This window comes from Talpa europaea (assembly GCF_964194135.1).
Source record: "Talpa europaea genome assembly, chromosome: 7".
NCBI lineage: Eukaryota > Metazoa > Chordata > Mammalia > Eulipotyphla > Talpidae > Talpa > Talpa europaea.
In genome coordinates this window covers 90,329,711-90,356,408 of record NC_140074.1, presented here as the reverse complement: position 1 = coordinate 90,356,408, position 26,698 = coordinate 90,329,711, and positions in this window count along the sequence as shown.

Genomic DNA, 26,698 nt, shown 5'->3' with positions numbered 1-26,698 from the left:
AACTAGCTTAGATAACAACAATTTGTTTTAACTTAATAAAAATAAGGCAAAGAAAAAAACAAAAAACAAAAAACAAAACCCTGTGCATTGAATATCAATAGTTGAAATCTTTTGTTAAATATACTTGAGTCTATCTAATTCCCCTCCTCTCTCTTCTTTTTCTAACCTTCCCTAGGTGTGACGTGAAGAAAATATCAGGACTTTGCGTCCTTTCCACCACGATATGCTTTTTTTTTTTATAAATTTTATTGTTATATTCCCCATACAATTGCAGCCCCCCCATTCTGACCCCAATCCCTCCCCTCCCGCCCCCGCCCCCCTAAAAGTGTCTCTGGTTCATAGTTTTTTGTTGATTTTGATTTTCACTTTCTTATAGTTATTCATTTTCCTGGTCCCTTATTTAAGTTTTCTAGATTCCTGCTATGAGTGAGACCATCCGGTATTTTTCTTTTTCTTTTTGGCTTATTTCGCTGAGCATGATCCCTTCCAGCGCCATCCATGTTGCTGCAAATTGCATGTGTTTATCTTTTTTGAATGCTGAGTAATATTCCATGGTATATATGTACCACATCTTCTTGATCCAGTCATCTATTTTTGGGCATTTGGGTTGTTTCCAAAGCTTAGCTATTGTAAACAGTGCTGCTATAAACATAGGGGTGCAGTGTTCTTTGGAATTGATGTTTCTGTGTCCTTTGGGTAAATACCTAGGAGTGGAATTGCTGGATCATATGGAAGCTCTATGTTTAGTAGGTCCAGAAATCTCCACACAGCTCTCCACAGTGGTTGGACCAGTTTGCACTCCCACCAACAGTGCAGAAGAGTTCCTTTTTCTCCACACCCTCGCCAGCATTTGTTGTTGCTAGTTTTTTTAATATGTGCCATTCTCACTGGTGTAAGATGGTATCTCATGGTAGTTTTGATTTGCATTTCCCTGATGGCAAGTGATGTTGAACATTTTTTCATATGCCTGTTGGCCATTTGCATTTCCTCTTCAGAGAAGTTTCTTTTTAGCTCTTCTGCCCATTTTTTGACTGGATTATTTTCTTTGTTGTTGTTGAGTCTCATCAGCTCTTTGCAGATTTTTGTGATCAGTCCTTTATCATTAGTGTTGGGTGCAAAAATGTTCTCCCAGTTGGTGGGGTTTCTCTTTGTTTTTGTTATTGTCTCTTTTGCTGTGCAGAAGCTCTTTAATTTGATGTAGTCCCAGCTGTTTATCTTTGCCTTCACTATCACTGCTTTGGGTGATGTGTCTGTAAAGATGTCTTTGATGTGCAGATCACGTAGTGTTTCGCCTATATTTCCTTCTATATATTTTATGGTTTCAGGTCTTATGTCTAGTTCTTTAATCCATTTTGAGTTGATTTTTGTGTATGGTGTGAGGTAGTGGTCAAGCTTCATTCTTTTGCATGTAGCAACCCAGTTTTCCCAGCACCATTTATTGAACAAACTTTCTTTGCTCCAATGCATAGTCTTTGCTCCTTTGTCAAAGATTAGTTGACCATAAATCTGTGGGTTTATTTCTGGATTTTCTATTCTATTCCATTGGTCTGTATGTCTGTTCTTGTTCCAATACCATGCAGTTTTGATGATTATGGCTTTGTAGTATAGTTTGAAGTCTGGGAGTGTAATGCCTCCATTCCCTTCTTTTTTTTTCAGGAGAGCTTTGGCTATTCGGGGTTTTTTGTGATTCCATATGAATTTCATCAATAATTGTTCTATTTCTTTGAAGAATGACATTGAAATTTTGATTGGAATAGCATTGAATCTGTATATTGCTTTTGGAAGGATGGCCATTTTAATAATGTTTATTCTTCCAATCCACGAGCAGGGGATGTCTCTCCATTTCTTTGTGTCTTCTTCTATTTCTTTTAACAGTGTTTTATAGTTTTCTTTGTATAGGTCCTTTACCTCTTTTGTTAGATTTATTCCCAAATATTTGATTTTTTTTGTTTCAATAACAAAAGGGATGGTTTTTTTTTATTTCTTCTTCTTCAGATTTATTGTTTGTGTATAGGAAGGCTACTGACTTTTGCATGTTGATTTTGTATCCTGACACTTTACTGAACTGATTGATGAGTTGAATTAGCTTTTCTGTGGAGTAGTTGGGGTTCTCTATGTATAATATCATATCGTCTGCAAATAGTGATAGTTTGACTTCTTCTTTTCCTATTTGGATTCCTTGGATGTCTTTCTCTTGTCTTATTGCCCTGGCTAGGACTTCCAGTATTATATTGAAAAGCAGTGGTGAGAGTGGACATCCTTGTCTTGTTCCAGGTCTTAATGGAATTGCTTTCAGCTTTTCACCATTGAGAATGATACTGGCTGTTGGCTTGTCATAGATGGCCTTTATGATGTTGAGGTATGTTCCTTGTATCCCAAGAATTTCAAGGGCTTTTATCATGAATGGGTGTTGCACTTTGTCGAAAGCTTTCTCAGCATCTATTGATATTATCATATGGTTTTTATATTTCTTTTTGTTGATGTGTTGGATAACGTTGATTGATTTTCGGATGTTAAACCATCCTTGTGCCCCTGGAATGAATCCTACTTGGTCGTGGTGAATTATCTTATGGATACATTGTTGGATTCTGATGGCTAAAATTTTATTGAGGATTTTTGCATCAGTGTTCATTAGGGAGATTGGCCTGTAGTTTTCCTTTTTTGTGTTGTCCTTGTTCGGTTTTGGTATTAGTGTAATGTTGGCTTCATAGAACGTGTTTGGTATTGTCCCTTCCTTCTCAATTTTTTGGAAGAGTTTGTGAAGGATAGGCACTAATTCGTCTCTGAATGTTTGGTAGAATTCATTTGTAAATGCATCAGGTCCTGGGCTTTTGTTTTTGGGGAGGTTTTTGATTACCATTTCAATTTCGCTAATTGTAGTTGGTCTGTTTAGGTGTTCTATTTCTTCTTTATCTAGCTTTGGGTGATTGTAGAGTTGTAGGAATTTGTCCATCTCCTCTAGATTATTAAACTTGTTTCCATATAACTGTTCATAGTAGTTACTGATTATTCTTTTGATTTCTGCTGTGTCCGTTGTGATTTCTCCTCTTTCATTGATGATCCTGTTTATTTGTGCTTTCTCCCTTTTTTCCTTTGTGAGCCTGGCTAGGGGTTTGTCTATTTTATTGATTTTTTCAAAGAACCAGCTCTTCCACCACGATATGCTTTTAACCTCCAGTGAACGTGTCCTCTTCAATGATTTTCAGCTAGCGTTGGGTCCATCTCTTAAAGATACATATAAAATAGCATCTTAAAGCACATGATGCATGGACTGCCTTAACTGCTGCTTACATCTGATCCTCTCACTCCTCTCATTTTAACTTGGTGGATATAAGCAGCAATTTAAAATTTTTAAATCTTACTTCTTTCTACATGTCCATAAGTACACTGAGTTCTTTCAGAACAAGATGGTAAAGGGACATAAGGTGGTTGAATTGTCACAGCAGCCCTGGAGCGAGTGGGGAACAGAGGATAGCAGCCATTGAGTTGGATCTGAGGCTCGCCAACTGCTTTGCAGAGCTAGTTCACCGCATCCTCCCAACACTTAGCCAAGATTGGATCATCGCCCTGATTTTGCAGATGAGACCTGACCTGGGAGACTGCAAAGTCAAGGTCACAGTCCTGTGTCTCTGGCTGCCTGCAATGTGCTGAAAGGTGTGTCTACCTCGGGTCTTTCCCGCGGTAGCTTCTACCAGGCAGCTGGACGTGGTGTGGTCTGCCCCCTGCACTTGTCCTGACTGTCACCACTCAAGGAGGCCTTAGCCTCTCAGAACACACCAGCGTCCTCAGCTCAGGTGGAGTCTCCTGCTCTTCCCTCCCCCTGGAGACTCAGAGCTGAGTAATACAGAGGCCTGTGGATGAGCTCTGTAACCAACACAACTATGTTAACCAAAGCAAAGGGGGGCTGACTGCAGGAATCAGGATTAGCTCTGATGTAGGACACCTGTGCAGTCAGGGGTTCTAAGTACAGGGGTGGGTTATGGGAGGTAAGCGTGGAATTCCTTTCTAGGAAGCTCTAAAAACAGACTGATTCTTTGCCTTCTGGGTCTAAACATGGAGAATTAACGAACTCCCCTTGCAGCCTAACTAAGCATCCTTGAAAAACTACAAGTTCCCCATGTCAGCTAGATGTTAAACTCCATTACTCAAGGTTTTCTTTTCTTGACAAAATTCAGGCCACCAGGTGGTGATAGTTGAACAGAAATGAATACTGCGCAGGGTTTCTTTGAGCCATGAGAGGATGCCTTAACAGCAGTCTGGAAGCTTCTGGGACTGAGAGGATACATTCCTGGGAACCCAATGGGACGAGGGAGTGGGCTGATTAAGGAGAAAATCAGAAAATGAGGTCCCTGTTTAATCCTATTTAGGCCTCTGATGATAAATACTCTGAGGAGGAAGAAGATTCCAATCATGGCACGAAACTCCACCTCTCAGGGGTCTTTGGGCTCCCACCGTGATCCTTTCCTGTCAGATGCCAGGACAGGGCTCTGAAGGTGGGGCACCTTCTCTGGAGGTGTGGGCCGGAGCAATGACACCCAGTCGTTTTGCTGACAGAGTTTCTCCCAGACCAGGGAGCCCTGTGGTTGCAGGGATGAAGCCCACAGGAGATGCCACTTCTCCTTGATGCAAGCCTGTCTAGTCCCTGGACTGGGACTTTTTGAGAACTGGAGCTATGTCTGTCTTGTATTCCCTGCAGTGCTCCCTGCATAGAATGGGACTGTACACAGTAGAAGTTCAGTGTGTTCTGTAAGTAGGAAGGGAAGGCTAGAGGGCTACCATTCAAGGGTCCTTACCAAGCACTAGCCTTCCTTTGGCGATTTGGTCTTTGCGTTCTTCACAGGGTGTTACAGGAAATCAGCACCAAACTTGTTCCTACCGTATATTTGCTGATTTATGTACTCCCTTGAAAATCTCACTGTGCCCCTGGTGACCCCCAAGGATCCTGCTGAGTTCAATCCAAAATGTGATTTTCTCTTTATAGAATCTAATGAATTATGTCTCAGCCCTTATATCTGTGGAGTTTTGAGTTTTCAATTTCAGTCCCTGCATGTTACTTTTGTGAGTGATGTGTGGTGGGAAGTGGCAGGAGACGGCGCTGGAGAAACCAGCTTGAGCCCGGCGGGGAAGGCTATGGTGGGGCATCATGGGGCATCATGGTGGTCTGTCCAGCTCGTGCTCACAGTGCCTGCTCCAGACACAACATGCTCAACAAAAGATGAATGATTTCTGCTTGTGCAGGACTGTGTAGAAGATATGGGGAATAAACATCTGACTCCAAGCTCAGCCCCCTGGAAAAAATACTCTCTGAGGAGTACGAGAAGAAGGGTCCCTCTTTCCATTGATTTTTACTTGCAGTTGTTACTCACATCTGGATAGATAAAGGAGACAGTTCTTGGTTCTTCTTTATTGCTTCTCACTCTCTCAGAGCCTCACATAATACAGGCTGGCCCAGGGAGAGAGGAGGTTACCATCAGGAACAAAAGGTGAAGTCAGGGGAGTGAACTGAATGCAGAGACCACAGTTTGGCAAACGGGTTCTGGAGAGAGTAATTTTCTGCTGCTTGTCTCAGATACCAGTATAAGAAGTGTAATTTCTGAGCCACCAAAACAAAGGAGCCAGTAGTGGCTCAGGGAGTGACTTGGTGGAAATGACTCAGATCTGCGAGCTCTGCTGGGATGCGGGGATCTCTGATGTCAGCGCCTGAGGCGCATCTGCAGTTAAAATGGTCCCCAAGGCCAGGAATCTCCAGAAGGGCAGTGGGCATAATGGGGAGCATCTCTTCTTTGTACAAGCTATGGGGTATCCACTCTCAGGACCATGGCTCAGTCCGGGCTCCTCATCACCTTGAAATGTTCAGAGTCTGCAGAAGGCACCTCCCCATGGCAGGTTCCTGCATCTCCCTGTCCCTTTCACATCAGCATGTCCCTAGGCCACCTCCACTTCCTGCCTCTGAGCCGGCAGACAGAGCACTAGCAGAGAACAGGAGTGCTTAGAGCCGTCAGTCCCAGTAGGCGGACTGTGTAGTCAATGTGACAATCCCTTGATCAGGGAGGACTCTCGGCTCCTTTGGTGGTTCCCTCGGGTATTATTTAGGAGACATACAAGACACGGGACTGTTTGAATCACCTTAATCTATTTTAAGATAATGCCGCATTGTGGCTGGGGGTCACCCCCATGGGCTCTGCAGTGGGTGCTGGTCTGTACACCCCATATGCTGTGTGGTCCAAAGGACCAGTTGTTGGGGCTCCAGCTGGGCTGGGGCATCAGATCCCTGATTATAGCAGGTGTCACTGCCTTACAAGCTGGGCGTGGCTGACTGTGAGGACACCTCAGGTTGCTGCAGGTGAACTGAACCAAATATCCCCCCAACCCATGGACCCCTCAAGGACCCACTCCTGATGACCCACTCCTGTCTTATTCTTTAGAGCAGCCCAGCTGTCAGTGCAAGCTGATGCCCACCAGCATTTGTTCCCTCTTCCCTCCTCCATCTGAGGACGTCTGGTTCATGGCCCGCTGGGTGTGGGAGCCCAGGCTGCTGCGGTGTGGGTTGCCTGAATGTGGGGGCGGGGAGGATGGCTCCTGTGCCGTGGCCACAGCGATGCTTCCTGTAACAGCACTATTTTAAAATGGCTTCACTTATGTGTGATTCTTAGCATTGGTCCACCTTACGGGATGTCTGGCCACAGCCCACTCTGGGATGAGCTAGACCTGGGCCCTCTGCCTTCCAGAGAGAGACCCCGAGGAGTTCAGGGCTTTTCCTGAGTTCTGAAAAGCTGCAGTGCTCCCAGGAGGAGCTGCTGAGTCTGGCTCTGCTGAAGCTGGTGGACCGTACCCTGTGGCCCCTACGTGAGTGGAAGATGCTTTAAGTGGCATTTTGGGGTGCTGTTCTCCCCTCTAGGGATTCAGAAAACAAGGCTTTGTGTTTTATTCCTCCCTGGGACTTTGCTGCAGCTTCCAAGCCAACACCCAGGCGGGGGTGCTGCACTGCCAGGAGGCTGCACCCAGACACGTCCTGGAATGTGAGGGGCTCTCTGTTGAGATATCCTGGGGCTCAGGCCATGGGTCTCATCCCGTGGAGTCCTGACTGGGCTTGGCAGAAGGACTGTGTTTGGGAACTGAGGCAGCTACTATCCAGGTCTTTGCACAGTCTGGAGGCTGAACTCCAGAGATGACTTTAATTTAACACAGCTCAGGTGGATAGGGATCTGCAAGGCCCCGAAGGGAGCACCACCCTTATGGAACATGAAGAGTGTGTGGGAAGACTGGGGGTGGGGGAGAATTGTACAGCTTTTTAAAGAGTTTTGTGACCTAGGAATTTTGGTAAATCAGTGCTGAACCAGGTGCAAGGGTGCACATGTGTATGTGTGTGTGTGTGTGCGTGTGTCTGTATGTCTGGGAGTGGAAACAGTGGGACTCAGACATTGGTTGTGCCTGTGGGGTGGGGGCAGGGATGATACTAGCTGGTCCCTCAGTAGCTAATTGTGCCGGGGGAAGAATTAACAGAGGCAGGTGGTGCTCCTCCAGTCAGAACCCAGGGGCTCTCGGGGGTACAGAGGGTGTGCTCTGATGGCACGGGTGGCTGGACACTGTCCTGTGGGAGCAGGACCAGCCCTGCACCCCGACCAGCCCTGAGCTCCCTCTGCACTGCAGCTGCCCCCGAGGGAGGATGAAGAGCGTGAGCAAAGAGGGACCTGCCCTATCAGACCAGCCTCCCAGGGGCCGGGCGGCCTGTTGTGAAGGTCGGGAGGGGCCTCCGGAATACAGTGCGTGGGAACTCCCAGGGCTCAGCCCCTCACACCCAGGCTGTGTGAGCCCTTCCCATTGACCTTCCCTGCCTTTGACTGACCCATCAATACCTGGGGTGTCCCTTCATGTCCCCACTTTTTCCTAACAGGGGTCTCCTCCTGGTCCCACCGTCTGTCCTTGTCTTTCTCTTGGAGATCTGCGCCTCCCCGGCTCCCTCTCCTCACTGCCCACATCTCAATGCCCGCTCTGAATTCTCACCCCCACCACAGTCCTCATGGTCGCCCCTGTGCACCCGGCCTCTGCCCTGCTGCTCCAAGCTGAACGCAGCTTCATGCTGTGCAAATGCCCCTGGTCCCTGTAGCAGGGTGGGGGAGGCTGGCTCTGGCAGTGCCTGAGATGGGACCAGGGGACCTTGGTCAATGGAAGGAAATGTTCTTTTAACAAGGAGCTGGTGTAGTGCATGTGTGGGAATTGGCAGTGATGTAAGGACACCGTAAATGTTAGTAATTTGATTAGGTTCCTGTCTTACTTCAAAAGAGATAAAAAAATTTGCTTTTTTTATAGCTTTTCAAAAAAATTAATTTGTTTTCATGCTGAAAAACTAGGGTGTAGGACAGAGCTGGAGGGGGGCACTGTTGAGAGAATTTAACAGAGATAGAGTGGGGAGCAGGACTGGTGGGTCTACTTCCTGCTGAGGGGAGCAGCAGGTGAGACAGGAGAGGTGTGCTGTGCCATTTGTGTGTTAGCTCCTTGGCCGGGCATCAAACTCATGCTGTGGCAGTGATAGCTCTGAGATTTCACCCCTCACCATCAGGGAGGCCCAGTTGCTTTTTTTTTTTTTTTAAATACTCTTGGTAGCAAATATCAAGGAAAAACAAAAAAAAAAAAAAAAGAAGAAAAAAGAAAATATAAGGAAGCAGACTGTCTCATGGAATTGTGGGAGTAGTCTCCCTGAAAGATCAGATCGATTTTTCTCAATATATGAAAAAATTAGTAGTAGAATTTTTCTAATGTGTCAATAGTATGTGCAACTATCACAAGGCCACTTGGGCCTAGACCTGACTTGCCTAAACTGCCTGTTATAGAGCCGCCAAGCTAATAGGAATTCCACAAAACCACGCAGAAGTTCCACCTGCAGAAGCTTCCTGTTTCCAGGCAATGGCTCCAGAACCAGCTGAAAGAAGATGCTTCTCCAGACACGGATGGCAAAGAACCAGGAGTGACTGAGGACTCACTAGCTGGCTAAACCACACCCCTGGGTGGAGACTAAGATGCTCATGAATCACGTGACGCGTGAAGAAGCTCGTCACCTGTCTGCACAGGCCCTCCTAGGCACAGCCTGAAACTCTAGGGTCTGCTCCCTGCTGCCCACCCTGGTGATCAACCTCATAAAACCAGACCCCCCCCCCCCATCAAACTCAGGTTGAGAGTGTGACCAGGAAATTGCTGCCTCTCTCCCCTTGTGTGCTCCATACCAAGCACTCTGTGCTTAAAACCTATTATTGGCTTATTCAAAATTTGTTGGTCATCAATTGGTGGAAGTGAGAGAAGCCCACCAGAATCTGTAACAGAATGGAGGGTCATTGAGGATGGATGGGCCCTGGAACTTTGTGACCATTACTTAGAGACCAGCAGTGAAACAGGAGGGAAAAGGCCAGGTGCTGATGCTCGTGTGGGGACACATGTCCCTCAGGGGCTCGGGACAGCGGGTCCTGAGCCCGGATCAGGACATGTCTGCACAGGAGGCGACATCTAAACTGGGACCTTGCTCCATCCCTTGTGGTTCTGCCTCACCCTCTCCTGTCCCCGGGACCCACATAGACTCCAGTCACAGCACAGACAACAGAACATACAGAAAATACAAGCTGAACATATACAAGTGAAAAATCTGGATTTTGGACCCATAAAAACTATTCGACACTCCCCACCCCAGAGGTGCCCAATTTCATTGTCTAAGCCAGAGTGGCCAGTGGCATGGCCCTACCCCTTTTGCCCAGGGAGGGTCCACACCACACAGGTTCTGGGGGACATCTTGCCAGGTGCCTAGGCTCAGCTCCAGCAGGTCAGTCCCTGAGATGCTGTCACCCACCTGGGCAGCTGCCTGTGAAAACCAGGGGGGCAGCTGGATGGTACCCCTGGACATGGACATCACTGTCCAGAGAGGGGTTTTCAGAGTCATAACTTTACAGCGAGAATGCATCTCAGATGCCTCTTATTTAGAGATGAAGAAACTGAGACTCAAGAGTGACCAGGAGAGTCAGGACTCAGGTATGCAGAAGTCACCTGCTAAGCTGGGCAAGAGCCCCTCAATGTCCTCCACTGTGCCCCTTCTCTAAGAGATCCATAATTAGGTAAGGCTGGGTTTCCTTCAGGGCATGGTAGAGGAGATCTTTGCCAGCCTGGTGCCAGGACCTGACCAAACTGAACAGCTTCCGCATCTGGCCCTGTGGGGTGGCCTCAGCCCTGATGGTCTCATACTGCTCATCACTCAGCACCTGCCCGAGCAGCCTGTCCAGGATGGAGTCCACTGATGTCACTCGATCTACCAGCTGCACTCGATGCTGGTCCACGAAGTGTGTCATCCTTGGTGTGCCTGGGGGTGAAGGTGAGGCCTCAGTGAATCAAGAGCAGTTCCCACTGCAGCCTACCCTGGCCCCACCTCCAGCATCTGCATCACTTCCTCTGTACCTGGCCCCTCCCCCGTGATGCATCTGGCCACCATGAACGTACCTCCGCCCTCCCCCATATCATTATCCAGCCTAGCTCTCTCCTTGGGCTGGGTGCCATGACCCCCACTTCATGGGCACAGTAGGAATGGATGGGACCTGCCCTGGCACACACCACTCTCCAGGTGTGGTGCTCCAGGGCCTGCCCTTGTGGGATTGCAGGGTCTCTTCCCTCCCTCCAGGGCCACATGGTGCGCCCAGATGTTCCCCTGGCTCCCGTGTCTCTCACAGCTGCCACTGACCTGGTGGGGCTGGAGGATCCAGTGCGGGTACAGGTCTGAGGCCTCCTGAGGACACAGAGAGAAGCATTTGAACGGTGCAGGTTATTAGTCCACATAATCCCAGTAGCTTACCCCTTCTGAGATCCTGTGATTCTGAGCACAAGCTATGGACAAATTGTTATGGAATCTGGAGTCAGGTTGGAAGGGATCTCAGAGATCATCTAGATTAAACTTTTCCTTAGCACATGGGGAACAGAGGCCCTTGTGTCATGATGGGGCGGGGGGTGGGAGGTAGAGAGAAAGGCAGATACACATTGAGTAACAATAATTTCTCCCACACGAGCTTAGACATGGCTTAATCCAGCCTCAGCCTAAATAGATCCCTGGTGGAGAACTCACCATGTCCCTTACTTAATCTATTTGAGCTCTGGTATCTGAGAAGAAATTTACCGACATATCCTGGATTAACCTCTAGAATCTCATAGATCAGATCCACTTTGTTCTGGATTTGGATGTCAGAATGAAAAGCTAAGATCAGGGAAAACTAGCACTTGAAAGTATTTGTACATTTCAATAGGAAAAAGGAACATAACCGATAACAGATTAATTGTCTTAAATATGATCTGCATTGGGAGGGGGAGGGACCCACATCCCTCATGTGGAGGAGACCTGGGAGCTGACAGAGCATGCTCAGGGTCATCTGATGCAGGGAGGGGCCAGGGAGAGGGAAGTTCAGGTGTGGTGCTGGGAGCACGGGGTTCATCTGCATGAAGTAGAAGTGGGGAGGGTGTCCCTCATCCTCCATGATGACGGGTGTTCTCAGAGTCCCCCTGACTCAGCCACAGACGGAGCATCTGCTGAGGAAAGTGACCAAATCTTGAAGAGTTTGACAACCACAATATCAGGGGAAAGATGGACAGAGCCAGGGATGTTCAGCTTCCTAAGGGGAGATGCAAAGAAGCTGGGGTTGCGGTCTTTATGCATTTATGGACTTTCCCATAGGAAAAAAAATTCTTCTGTCAGCTCCAGGGGACAGAACTAAGACTGAGAGAAGGTAGAAACTGTTTTTCTATGAGGAGAAGACTCAGGTGCTACTATTTTTTAAGGCCCACCAAATGAGACATGTGCAAAGATCACTGTATTTAAGCTTTCCAACTGCCCTCAAGTTACACAATCTAACCTCATTTTCTACATGAGGAAACTGAGGCTCCAAGGGGTGAAGTAAATTTCCCAGAATCAGCCAGCAAGTAAGAGCAGGAGCAGGACTCAAACCCAGGCCTGCCCGGGGCTGGCTGGTTCACAGCTGTGGAGTCTCCCAAGCCAGGGCTGAGTGGAGTCACCCTCCTTCCTCCTCGCTGTGCCTGTGTGTGGCAGCGTGGGAGGCAGGTTCCCCGCATTCCCACAGGTTGTCTCTGCAAGGCCTGTTTAGGGGGTTTGGGTCTTGGTATTATTGGTGCTGGACCAAGAGATTGTGAAGTTTCTCCCAATCCTGAAGGTTCTCTATTCAGTTTCCTGTTTCTGTCTTGAAAATAGCTGAGTGACTCAGGTTAGAGCATTTGATGTTGACAAAGTTGACTTAATCCATGCAACCCTATATGTTGCTAATTCTCAATCTTTCATCTTATGTCCAAGCTATGACAGGAAACTGCCAAAGGCCTGAGGATGTCAACATCTGTTATTCAAGGACAGTTTGCAGACACGATGGTGGGTGGGATGGTCTGTGGGGCTTAGAGTCTAACTGTAATTCACATTCTTGCCATGCCTGTGTTGCAGAGCTAGAAAAAGCCAAATAACTTATGTAGGCTCTTTCTTCTCCTTAGCAAACTGTGGAAATCTCTCTCTCTCTCTCTCTCTCTCTCTCTCACACACACACACACACACACACACACACCACAACACACACACACACACTCACACAGACACATATGCTGACTTTCTCTCCCTCTGAACTATAAGGACTAGTCTTGATTTATCTGGTCTCACCAAGGTCAAGGTCATTAAAGCATTTTTTTCTAGGATATGTTAATGTCACCAGGATTTCTGAATTCTCATTTGCGATGGAGAATTCCTGGATGAGATGCATGTCCTCGGGGCTCTTATAGTGGAGTTTCTGTTCCTGAGCAGAGAAAGAGCAGTGGTGTGAAAAGCCACTGTTCATCCTGCAAGAAGAGTCTTTCTGAAACCTGCTTGATCCTGCTCAGCCCCATAGGGACACTCAGATGATCTCTCTTGAAATGAATTTCCAGCTTCCGACAATGCACTTTTCCTAATTTTCCACAAGTCCCAACTCAAAAGGATGATAAATAGTTGGGTAATGCATAGATGAAGTAACCACATCTCCTAGACCAGATTCTTGTCTCTCCATCTTTTCCATATTGTTCTTCCTCCATCTTCTCCATCTTAAAACAAACTCTCTCCTCTGTAGTCCAAAGCATGTGTATGGTATGGATTTGAAATCTGATCCACTTTCCATCAACAGAGAATTCCCATTCATCCCTCTTCTAAATCACATTCAAGACTGAACTCTTGATGCCCAACTCTTTCTCCAGCAGGCTCCTTCCCCACTTTACCTCAAACACAGGAAATGGCCTCATCACCCAAGATCATTCACATGCCTCTTTTAGGCATCATTGTCATCGTAAAGCCTACCTTTATCTCCCCCCATGCACCACATCCTATTAGCTCTTTCTCCAGCACATACACCTAGTCTATCAACTTCTCTCCATCTCTACTGCTATTTCCTTAGTCAACACCTCACCACCCCCTGCCTGCAGTAGTGCAGATGCCTTCCTGGGAAGCTGACCTCCCTCGCAGCTGTGACACAATTGTTTGACACCTGAGCTATGTGAATGTTCCCATTAGGATCTTGAGGGATGAAGCACAGATGAAAAGACATGGATGGTTTTGGCAGTAGCAGTGGTGTGAGGAGTCTGTGATCCCCATGGAAGAATAGTTCTCCAGTAGCTGTTTGTGCAGTAGAGGTCTGTGAATATATTTCTTAGAGTGATCTTGCTTGTGTTCTTGGTTTCTCAGCATCCTTTCTTACCATGAAGGCTCCCAGCCTTTCATTATAAGCTTGTTGCCTAATCTTTTGTTAAGTCTGCAAGCTAGCTAATATCACCCTATATATTCTTTTCTGCTTAAATCAACCAGAATTTATTTGATAGCAAGAACTCTGACCAGATGAGGACATGATGCTGCAGAGAGAGTTCTCATTGGCATTTTAATTTCTCTCTTTTATTTTTTAATATTTTTTACATTTCATTTCATTTAGTTATTTTTTATTTTATATGTATTTTACATCATTCTTCCTTTTTGTACAATACATGCTTTCTCCTTTTAGGTATAGTCACTGTAAAATTCCCACCACCAATTTACCCGTGCACCTTCACCATAGTCCCTTGTGCTCTTTCCTTCCATTTTGATCCCTCTCATTCCCCTTCCCTGCAGAATGTGTCTGATTCATAATTGCCTGTTAATTTTGTTTTTTAATTTATTGTAATTATTTTTTTTCCTGTTCCCCTATTTAGTTCCCCTACATTCTCCTATAAATGAAACTACCTGATATTTTTCTTTTTCTGGCTAATTTCACTGAGTATAATCCTTTCCAGTTCCATCCATATTGCTGGGAATGACATGAGTTTATCTTTTTTGATTGGTGAGTAATATTCCATGGTTTATATGTACCATATCTTCTTGATCCAGTCATATATCTTTGGGCATTTGCATTGTTTCCATATCTTACCTATTGTGAATAGTGCTGCAATAAAATAGGGGTGCAAGTGTCTTTTTGAATTAATGTTTTTGTGTCCTTTGGGTAGATTCCTAGGAGTGGAATTGCTGGTAGCTCCAAAAAATGGAAGTTTTTAATATGAACCAAAAGACCTTATTGTGCTTCTGCATCCCCCACCTGTGCCTTCCTCCTGCTCACACACCTCTAGATATATGATTGCAAACTTGTTGTTAAAAATCACCTGGAGGACAGAAAAGCTAATTTAAATGATAAACCAGTTTAGTAAAGTAGCAGGATACAAACTCAACACACAAAAAATCAGTAGCTTTTTCATATGCAAACAATCAATTTGAAGAAGAACAAATTAAGAAAACCATCCCATTTACAATTGAAACAAAAATATTAAATACCGGGGAATAAACTTAACCAAGGAGGTGAGTGACCTATACAAAGAAAATTATAAAACATTTTTGAAAGAAATAGAAGAAGACAAAATGAAATGGAAAGACATCCCCTGCTCATGGATTGGAAGAATTTACATTATTAAAAAGGCTATCAACCAAAAGCAATTTATAGATTCAACACAATCATGATAAAAATCTCAATGACATTCTTCAAAGAAATAGAGTAAATATTGATGAAATTCATATGGAGCCACAAAAAACCTCAAATAGCCAAAGTTCTCCTGACTTAAAAGTAGGAGAATGGAGCTATCACACTCCCAGACCTCAAACTATACTTCAAAGCCATAATAACTGAAACAGTTTGGTACTGGAACAAAAAGAGACACAGAGACCGATGGAATCAAATAGAAAACCCAGTTATAATGTACACATATATAGGCAACTAATTTTTGACAAAGGAGCAAATAATATGCAGTGGAACAAGGACAGTTTGTTCAATAAATGGTGCTGGGAAAACTAGGCCACCACATGCAAAAGAATGAAACTAGACCACTACCTCTCACCATGCACAAACATCAACTCAAAATGGATAAAAGAATTGCACATAAGGCCTCAAACCATAAAATATATAGAAGAAAATATAGGTAAAGTTCTACGTGACATATATCTCAGTAACATCTTTAAAATTCATCCCCGAAAGCAAGGAAGTGAAGGAAAGGATAAACACTGGGATTACATCAAACTAAAAACTTTCTGTACTGCAAAAGAGACATTAACCAAAACAAAGAGACACCCTACTGATTGGAAGAAAATTTTTGCACTCCAGACAACTGATAGGGGACTTATGACAAGTATCTGCAAAGAACTCACAGGACTCCACAAAAACAAAATAAGCAATCTGGTCAAAAAATGGGTAGAAGAGCTGAAAAAACACTTTCCAAAGAGGAAATCCAAATGGCCAAGGCCAACAGGTATATGGAAAAATGTTCAACATCCCTCATAATTAGGGAAATGCAAATAAAACCCACAATGAAATACCTCCTTACACCAGTAAGGATGGCACATATTAAAAAAAAAACTAGCAACAACAAATACTGGAGAGGATATGTTGAAAAAGGAACTCTCCTACACTGCTGGTGATGAGGGATAAGAAAAGAAAAACTGGATGGACCTTCCTGGTGGTATAAGGGGTTAAGACGCAACCTATGAAGCTGTTCACAGCCTCTGCAGCAGGAGTTCAATCCCCGGGTCAGCTAGGGAGCAACCCACATGCGCAGCAGACCTCTCCTGACTTGCCCGCTGCTCCCCTCAGCAGTGTATTGCAGTACATCTGCCTGTTCTGTTTCCCACTCTGTCTCTGGTGAATCCTCTCACTCCCCACAACTCTGGCTTGTACCCCAGTTCTTGTATGCATAAATAAATACATTAAAAAAATAAATGGAGACACCGCAAGTTCAGGAATCTGTCTCACACTATATATTTTATATATATAGGTTGGGGGTAGAAGGAATCAACATATCCATTAATCCAGCTATAGAAACTATCAGACTGCTGTAGGGAGTGTCAGAAGCACAGACCTGAAGGTGAACACTTGGAGATTAAGGGGCAAACCATCCACCCACAAAGATGAGGCCCTTCCTACTGAGGGAAGATGATAAAATCTAACGCTGTCCCCACAAAGGGGCAGCACTCCTCTGCTCACCTGTGACTATGCTTCTTTTCATCAGCTCTCTCCCTCTGCAGGGCAGCAGCTTCCCGCCTGCCCGTGACCTGTACCTGCAGGGACTTCTCTTCACTGACCTCCCTCAGCAGAGGCCACTCTCCTCAAGGCCCCCACCACCCCCGCAACCATGCAGGCCTCTCTCAGAAAACCTGTCCCTTTGGGGCAGCTTTCCCTGCCTGCTGATGTCTGTGCAAGTGTCTTTTACTCTTCTGTCCTTTTCCCTAATAAACCTGCTCTTTAAATACACCTAACACCTCTGCCCATGGAGAAAAGCTCCACGTGCCCCTGGAAGGGGAGCTCGGGTGACACCTTTCCCTGAGTGAACCCAAGGACCCCGCACTCCAAATCCACTGACTCCAAAAATGACATCAATGCTAGGCCTGAATACCTAAAATTTCAGTGTCAAACCTTTCTCAGAGTGAACCCAAGGACCTCGCACTCAAAACCCATCAACTCCTAAAACGACATCAACACCACAACATGATGATTCATGCAGGAGTTACAAGAGGGAATATAGACAGAGTGCAAAGAATCCAGAACCAAGGAGAGAGGAAGGGAAACATGGTAGCACAGAGTAGAGGCTCAGATGAAGATCGGAGGGAATACAGAGTTGAGGAAATCAAGAGACAAGTACAGAGGAAAGGAGACAAATGAGAGTTCATAGAGAAGGTTCAGATGAAGAATAGAGGGCCCAGGGGCTCCACTAGATCTAAAAATCCCAGTAGCATAACCGCCTTGGAGCCCCTGGGAGCACTCACTGTGGGGGACCAGCTGATTGATTTCTTGTGGACACTGGAGAACATACTCTGTTTTGAACTCTAAATTGAAAAGGTGAGCAAACAGACTGTGTCAGTCACCAGGATTACAGGAAGGCCACAGCAGAAAGCCTTCTTTCACCCTCTAGAGTGCCAGCTGGGTAGCACACAGCTCCAGCACAGCTTCCTGTACATGGAAAAGTGTCCAACCCATCTAGTCGGTTGTGACATTTTAAGCAAGCTAAATGTACAAACTACATTCTCATCCTGAAATCAGAGGCTTCACCTATAGTTAGTTCCAGAATGTGCTCTGTAGTTCCAGATGCTACTTACTCAGAATGTGCCACAAAGAAGGTGAAAAATTATGAGTAAGTAAATGGGTATGGTCTGATGGAACCCCAGGATATGTGAAAAATGCAGAGCCTGTAAAGACAGAGGTGATAGAGGGGAGCAAAACCCTGAGGAGAATGCAATACCCTTTAAAAGAGGAGGCCTTGAGAGGAATTGAGCCAGTATTAAAATTTTTCCTTCAGGGGCCTCCCTGGCGGTGCAAGGGATTAAGTGTCAGCACTGTGAAGCTATCTGCAACTACGGTAGCACGAGTTTGATCCCCGGCCAGGGAGGTAACCCACATGGCGCTGCAGACCTCTCCTGTCTGGCCCGCTGCTCCCCTCAGCAGTGTATTTCAGTCAATTCACCTGTTCTGCTCCCCACTCTGCCTCTGGCGAATCCTCTTACCTCCCCATATCTCTGGCCTATACCCCAGTTCTTGTATGCATAAATAAATAAATCAATGAAAAAAATAAAAGATTCCTTCAATCTGGACCCATTTGACCCTGTTGCTCACCATATAACACTTCAATTTTGCCAGTAAAGAAACCCCACACAGGCAAGTTACATTTTGTTCAAGATTTAAGGACCATTAATGAAATTTTCCAAGTTATGCATCCAACTGTGCCTAATCCCTACACCATATTAACTGTCACACCTGGTGACTTGATCTGGTTTTCAGTACTAGACCTTAAGGATGCCCTTTTCTGTGTCCCAATAGATGTCCCTGATCAACTGCATTTTGCTTTTGAATAGGAAGACCCTAAGTCCAAAAACACTCTCCAGTATTTCTGGACTGTGTTTTCACAGGGATTTAAAAACTCCCCAACTATTGGGGAAATACTGGCCAGGGATCTCAGGAAGTTTCAATTAAACCAGGGCATCTTATTACAATATGTAAATGATTTATTGATTGCAAGTCCAGACTATGAATATTGTCTGGAAAATACCGTATTGGTATTGAACCACCTGGCAGAATGTGGCTACAAGGTGTCACCTCAAAAGGCACAGATATGTAAACAAATGGTGACATATTTGGGGTCTGAGATTAAGAAATGCAAATGAAGCCTGATGGCAGAAAGAAAACAGGTAATTTCAGCTTTTAAAGTCCCCAGCAACCGAAGGCAGTTGCACGTATTTTTGGGTATGGCTGGGTTTTGCAGGATTTGGATTCCTAATTTTGGATTAATAGCAAAACCCTTATATGATGCTCTCAAAGTCCTGGACTCTGAACTTTTGTCATGCATTCCAGAATGTCAAAGAGCCTGAGATGAAATAAAGGGAAAGTTGATCTTAGCACCAGCATCAGGGCTGCCAGATCTTAGGAAGCCATTCAGACTTTATGTACATGAGAGATAGGGGGTTGACCGAGGAGTGCTCATCCAATTGTTGGGACCAGAAATGCAGCCCGTTGCATATCTATCCAAACAACTGGACCACACTACTAAGGGATGGTCTCCATGTTTGTGTGCTGTGGCTGCTACTTGTGACCTCCTACATAAGGCAGAGAAGTTTACATTGGGCCAGCCCATCACTGTGTGCATGCCACATCAGTTGGTTGACTGTTGGGAGAATGGGAAAATATCAAGCAGCTCTGTTGAACAATCCTAATGTTTCTAATCCTGGTTTCTAATTGCTGGTTTCTAATTCCTTAAATCCTGCTACACTGCTTCCAAGCAATGTAGACGGGCTTGAGGATGAAAATTTAATCCATAACTATTTAGAAACCATTGCCACAGTGTATGCTAGCTGACCAGGTCTGACTGACCAGCCTCTGCCAGGTCCAGAGTGGGAACTATTTACAGATGGCAACAGCTTTGTGGAGCAAGGCCGTCGTTGTGCAGGATACACAGTTGTGATACTCCAGAACACCGTAGAAGCAAAGGCTCTTCCAGCAGGTATATTAGCTCAGAGAGCTGAATTAATAGCCCTGACCTGTGCCTTGGAACTCTCAAAAGATTAAAGGGTCAATATATTTACTGACTAGAAGTACTCTTTCATGATTCTCCACATGCATGGGGCCATCTGGAAGGAGTGGGAACTCCTATGTGCCAGTAACAAGGACGTCAAACCTCCATTAGAAATCCGAGCCTTGCTAAAGGCAGTAGCTTTACCATTAGCTGTTGCTGTGATGCACTGTCCTGGCCACCAAAAGGGTGGGTCTGACATGGCAAAGGGCAACAGGGCATCTGATCGGGTGGCTAAGGCCCACACTGTCCGTTCTACTCTCCAGGGTGTACTCATCCCTCTTGTGGACCTGACTTGGTATACTCCTGAATACACCAAGCGGGATGAAGAGAGAGCTCGTGCATGGGGATTTACTGAGCTTGACCCCAGCTCCACTTGGAGAATAAACGCCCATGGGATGATACTCCTCCCAGAGGCCCTGGTATATCCGGTGCTAAAACATCTGCACTAAAGATCACACTATGGGAGAGATGCCTTATTAGAGACAGTGCACCCATATTTGAAGGGCCCATATTTACATAAAATAGCACAACGGATCACCCAAGATTGCCAAATATGTGCCAGCAATAACCCCAAGATGGACTCACACCCTAAAGCTGTTGGGGTTCAGTATCGGGGCAAGTGTCCTTTTGAGGACTGGCAAATGGACTTTATGCAAATGCCTAGAACGATAGGTAATTTCAAATACCTACTGGTTTTTGTGGACATGTTCTCGGGATGGGTGGAAGCATTTCCCACCAAGACAGAAAAAGTTCTAAGGTCGCAAAACAGCTGCTAAAGGAGATAATCCTTTGCTTTGGATTGCCCGACCCCATCCAGAGTGATAATGGGCTGGCATTTGTCTCTGAAGTTACTCATGCAGTGAGCAACGTGTTACAGATCAACTGGAGGTTGCATGCTGTATGGAGACCATAATCTTCTGGACAAACCGAAAAAATGAACCACACTTTAAAGAACACCTTGGCAAAACTGTGCCAAGAAACACACCTTCGTTGGGACCAGGTACTATCCTTTGCCTCCTTCAGATAAGAGTGGCACCTAGAAGTGGGCTACAATTAAGCCCCTTCGAAATTGAGTTCGGAAGGCTCTTCCAGGCCTCAGTTCTGAAAGCCAGTCCAAAAATAGCACAATGTTGCCAGATCACACAATATGTGAAACATATCCAGGAGGTTCTGGCAGTGATCCACAACTTTGCAACATCGAGGATCCCTGTGCCTCCTGATCAACCTTTGCATCCTTTCAGACCTGGAGATCAGGTCTTACTGAAGACCCGGCAGAGTTGGGATGCCCAAAACCAGCTGTCAGAGAAGTGGACTGGTCCATATGACGTTTTACTAAGCACCCTGGGCACATCATTCCAGAGTTAAAAAAGCCTCAGAAGGAAATGACCCAGAGACAAAAACCCATTGGTCTTGTGAACCCATTGAGGACCTGAGATATTTATTCAAGAAAAAGAAAAAACTTAAATGTTACTAACGTTTCTTCTTTTCCAGCTACTGTAGCAGGATGTTCCAGGATTCACTTTCTAAACAACCCTGCGATGACAAACATACTCTAACCAATCTTTTTCCTTTCAAAGCTTAGGAGACATGAAATAACATCTAGAATCATGCAATTATGCTGGCAGTATTTTTCAAAATAATTTAATTTTTTAAAGGCCAAAGGCGTGGGAGGGTGAGAGGATTCACCAGAGACAGAGAGGGGAATAGAACAGGCAGACTGAAGAAATACATAGCTGAGGGTAGCAGTGGGCAAGATAGGAGAGGTCTGTCGCGCCATGTGGTTCCCTTGCAGGCCGGCTGGGATTGAACCGGTGCTGCAGAGGCTGCGGACAGCTTAACAGTGCTGTGCTCAACCGCCTGAAATACTGAAAGGGAACCATTGTCACTTGGGAAAAAAAAGTAAAACTTTGGCATGCACAGAAATGTTAACATTGGTGGGGCCTCCCTGGTGGCACAAGGGGTTAAGTGTCAGAACTGGGAAGCTAGCTATCTGCAGCCACTGCAGCCCGAGTTCGATCCCTGGCTAGGGAGCAACCCTCATGGTGCCGCAGACCTCTCGTGCCTTGCCCGCTGCTCCCCTCAGCAGTGTATTTCAGTCAGTCTGCCTGTCTGTTCCCCACTCTGTCTCTGATGAATCCTCTCACCCCCTGCATCTCTGGCCTGTACCCAGTTCCTGTATGCATAAATAAATAAATCTTAAAAAAAAAAAAAAAGAAAAGATATGTTAACAACGGGTTCTGAAACTTTCAGAAAACCTTTCAGTACCTGGCCTCCCTGGTGGCACAAGGGGTTAAGCACTGCACTATGAAGCAATCTGCAGCCTCTGCAGCACGAGTTTGATCCCCGGGTCAGCCAGGGAGCAACCCACATAGCAAGGCAGACCTCTCCTGTCTCTCCCCTGCTCCCTTCAGCAGTGTATTTCAGTCTATCTGCCTGTTCTGCTCCCCACTCTGTCTCTGGTGGATCCTCTCACCCCCCTGCATCTCTGGCCTGTGCCCCAGCTCTTGTATGCATAAATAAATAAATCTGAGGCCTCCCTGATGGCACAGGGGTTAAGCACAGCACTATGGGGCAATCTACAGCCACTGCATCATGAGTTCAATCCCCAGCCAGGAAGCAACCCACATGGTGCAGCAGACCTCTTCTGTCTTGCCCGCTGCAGAGTTATTTCAATCCGTCTGCCTGTTCTGTTCCCCGCTCTGTCTCTGGTGAATCCTCTCACCCCCCACATCTCTGGCTTGTACCTCAGCTCTTGTATGCAAAAATAAACAAATCTTTAAAAAAAATAAACAAATAAATAAATAAATCTTTTAAAAAAAAACTTTCAGTACCTGATATGTATGCAAATTGTAAATTTTGATTTTTGTCCTGTAATAGTATATTCAATGGTTTGATAGCTGCAGAAATTGTTTCTGAAATTGTTTTTAGAAAAAGACTTCAACTGATTCCAATTGATGGAAATTTTGACAGTGAAAATTTCATACAAAGGACTGAATAGACTGTTGGAGATAAATCTGATTCTTGGTAAGTTTTGTTTCAAATAATACTAGTGATTTTTTTACTTGTATTGGAAAATCATCAGATTACACATCTTGGAAAAAATGGCCCTAGAAAAACTCATCCAAGAGCATTTTTAGATCAACCTACAAGAGCCTGCAGTTTGCAGGTCAGTTAGTGAACCACATGTAGTCTGTGTCAAGAATAATGCTAAGCAGGCTCCTGGCCCCCACCTGGAATACAAAGGAAGGGAACAGCTCCCTTCCAAGACTTAGAAGTGGACTTTACTGGCATCCCTCTGAGCAGGGGCACAAGCCTCTCCTGGTATCAGCGAGTACTTACTCTGGATCCCACCTGGTACTTACTCTGGATCCCACCTGAAGGGAAGGCCAGCAGGTGGCTAATGCACTTCTGAGAGAAATCACCCCAAGATCTGGGCTTCCCCTGATGATACACAGGGACCATGGCCTGGCTTTTGTGGCAGACGTCATCCAGTCAGTAGCTAAAGCTCTTAATGTATCCTGGAAGTCACATACAGCACACCAGCCTCAGAGTCCAGGGTAAGCTGAGCAAATGAGAAGTACTATTAAAAGTCCTTCAGCTAAATTTGTGCAAGAGACACGTGTGCCGTGGCGGGACTTGCTTCCTCAGGCCCTCCTCAGAATACGTATCCCTGGAAGCCAGGTTTTTCTCCTTTTCAGTAATTATATGCAGGACCTCCACCTTGTTTGGGGAGTGTCCCTGGAGAACGGCATCACTCAGGGGCTAAAAATTTGACAGAACAGCTCCAGGCTACAGGCACTACACTTATGAGCTTCAAGGATACTCCTTAGAGAGACCACCCATCCCCCTTGGTCCCAGATACATCCCTACCAGCCAGGTGATGTGCTGTCTGGGTAAAAGTTTGGAAAAATGAACCTCTCAACCCCCTATGGGTTGGCCCCTCCACTGTTATTTTAACTACCCCTCCTGCTTTAAGGGTCTCAGGCTTCACCCCTGGGTACACACTGCAGAGTTAAATGAGCCTGCAATCCAGAAGAGGAAGGTGCTTTAGCTAGTGGGTGGAGAGCAGTCCCTGAACAGGATCATCCTCTCCGCCGAGACTGTGAAAGGGTCAGCCCACCCAGCCGGCTCCAGACAGAAGCCCTGCTCCTACCACAACCGGGAAGCTGGTCAGTCTATGCTTGAGGACAGAAGCTTGAGGACGTCCACATGTGTGACTTCTGGTTTACTATTCCAACTGGTCTCCTGGTAGCCCTCCTGGCAATTGGTCTGGCCACAGTGGCCCCTGATAGATGGGGCTGGAAGGCCAGACTCCTTCTTGCCTTAGGCTTCCTGATACTGTGTGGTGGCATAATTATTCCAAATGCCTTGTAGGATGAGCTTGCTTGTCAATGTTCAACTATACCTGCTCCTCACCCCGCCTCCTGTATCAGGGGCTTATCTTCTGAACTCTGAATGACTGTGACCTGAAGATGGGAATTCCTGATCCTTCCATGGAACACCCCAGCTGTCCCAGAGAGCATTGTTCCAGCCACTCCTGGATTTCAGGGCTTCCTGAGCCCTAGTGCAAATCCTGCCATGTATGAAGGGCACTGAGCTGTGTGTTTTTCAGGCCGGGTATGCTTTGTGGGCAGCTCAGCACTCAGCCAATCTCAACATTCCCGTGTGAAGTAGAGCTTAGGACACCAGGTACAAGAGTGAACTTGTTGTTGGGTAATCATTTCTGGAGGTGCCTGCCTTGACCTGGGCTGCAGGAAGCCAGGCCTGAGGAGCTGTAGCTCAACATTTGCATGGACACTGACTCCTTGGCTGGCTGTTTCACTGCCCTGAGCCTCACTTTGCTCACCTGTCAAACGGGCCATCTTAGGGGGAAGCCAAGAGGTTCAAATTCAGCAAAAGCTCATAGAGAGCTTTAAACATTTTATATAATGATTGCTTCTATTTTTTCTGGACAATAAACACTGGAGGACATTCTGACAGATTCACCAGGAGCTGGAAGTGCTGCCCTATAGAAGGGATGATGTCAGGAATTTGAGCTTCCACGGGGGATCCTACCTCTCCATGTGTAGAGAATTTATTCTGGAAGAGGGGATTGGGATTTTACCTCCTGACACCAGCTCTCTGGGGCACCAGCTGGGTGTCCTACAACTCAGTGCAATACTGACATGAACTCACCAGACTCAGCATAGGACCCAGGGGTTCAAGGGCTTAGTCCTGTACACAGGACCACTCCCCACTTCAGATGGCAGTTGCCAGTGAGATGCCCTGATTATCCACCCTGTTTGTACATCCTGCAGATAAATTCCAAAGTCCTCACAACCCACAAATGCTTTCAGGTTTGATAGTTTCCTAGACTGACCCTCAGGCCTCAGGAGCAGTCTCCTTCGTGGTTTAGGATACAGGTTTTTGGCTCAGGACCCACAAAGGGATGCAGCACAGGGTGAGGCTTGGAGAGTGCAGAAGCTTATGAGCCCTTTCCAGGTGCACCCATTCTAGTACCTCCCTGTTTCACCAACAAGGAAACTTCAGCCTGAAAAGGCTTTTTATTGTTAGGTTTCATTGCATGGGCAGGATTGATGAAATCCTTGGCTTTAGTAGGAGCCTATTCTCAGCCCCTCTCCCTGGAAGCCTTAGATAAAACTGTGCACTGAACAGCAGTAGCTGCGACCTTTTGTTAAATATACTTGAGTCTATGAAATTCCGGCCTCTGTCTTCTTTGACAAGAATAAGCACACCCACATTATCATCTTCCAAGATCCAGCAATAGTCTGCAGGGCAAAGTACAGTGTTATCAATAAAGATTTAGCAAAAAAAAAAAAAAATCCAACATCCAAGCCACCTGTCTTAGGGCAGCCTGCAGGCCTAGTCCTCCCCAGGGACACAATCTACTGTGTCATTGACAATAGGACATACCCTTTCACTGAGGAGTCTTTTGACTATTGGCTGCATTCTACTCTCAATTTAATGTTGGATGATTTTACTCCTAATTTGTATTTGAATGTTAACCTTACTTCCTTATTTGTATAACAAGTTCTTCCAGAACAAGACTGGTTTCTGCCTTACAGGAGGAAAGGACCCATCCTCAAACTCTTAGACCCTCCCCCTGGAAGGCAACTTTTGTCTTTCTGGTCGCCAAGCTTCCCCTGAAGTTTCCTAGGGCCCAGCCCAGTCATCCTTTAGTATAAAAGGACCCTCTGAGCACTCCTGAGATTCCCAGGGTTGTAGCAGCTGAGGTCACAAACCAAATATTTTTGGGTATTACATAAAAGGAGGCTCCTGGGATTTTGGGTTAACAAAATGAGCAGACCACCCAAGGGGTGGGCAAAAATATTAGCAAATTATATACCAGGTAAGGAGTTCATGTCCAAAACGTATAAAGAATAAAAATCCGTAATCCAATTAATAATAACAGACTTGAACAGACATTTTCGAAAAGCAGATATGCAGATGAACAAGTTAACAAAAAGGTCCTCAGTATCACTCATCATCAAGTAAATGCAAATTGAGAGGCAAATTGTGAGACCCTGTCACACTCCTCTGCGAGATTATGAACAAAAGTCAAGAGGTAAGCCATGGCAAGCTGCGGGGAGGAGGAAACGGGGTGGGGATCTCCCTAAGCAGCAGCCAGTGCAGGAGACATCCCTGCCCAGGAATGTGGTTCTGGGTTCCATGGCTCTGTCTCCCAGGGCTTGTGTCTCCAAGAGAGTGCAGGGGACACCATGAAGACATTAAAGGCCCCTCCCCAACCTCTCCTTTTGCTCATGGGAAAGGCACATCCAGACAGACACTGCTGGACAGACCTCCTGATCTGGGACCCAGGAAATGTACACCCTGTCCTGGGTCTATCTCCGACTCCCCATGTGAGTCCCCACACCTCTCTGAGCCTTAGGTCTCCCTGTGGAATGAAGAGCCTCGCGCCCCTGGCCTGCTGGAGCAGCAGCAGCAGCAGCAGCCTGGTCTTGTGTCCTGAGCACCTGCTGGGTGTGAGATCTGTGCCGAGTGTTTACCGTGGGTTCTCTTCACCCTCACACAGTCCACAGCACAGGCTCCTGCTCTCCCATGTCACAGATGGGGACCCCGAGACGGAGTA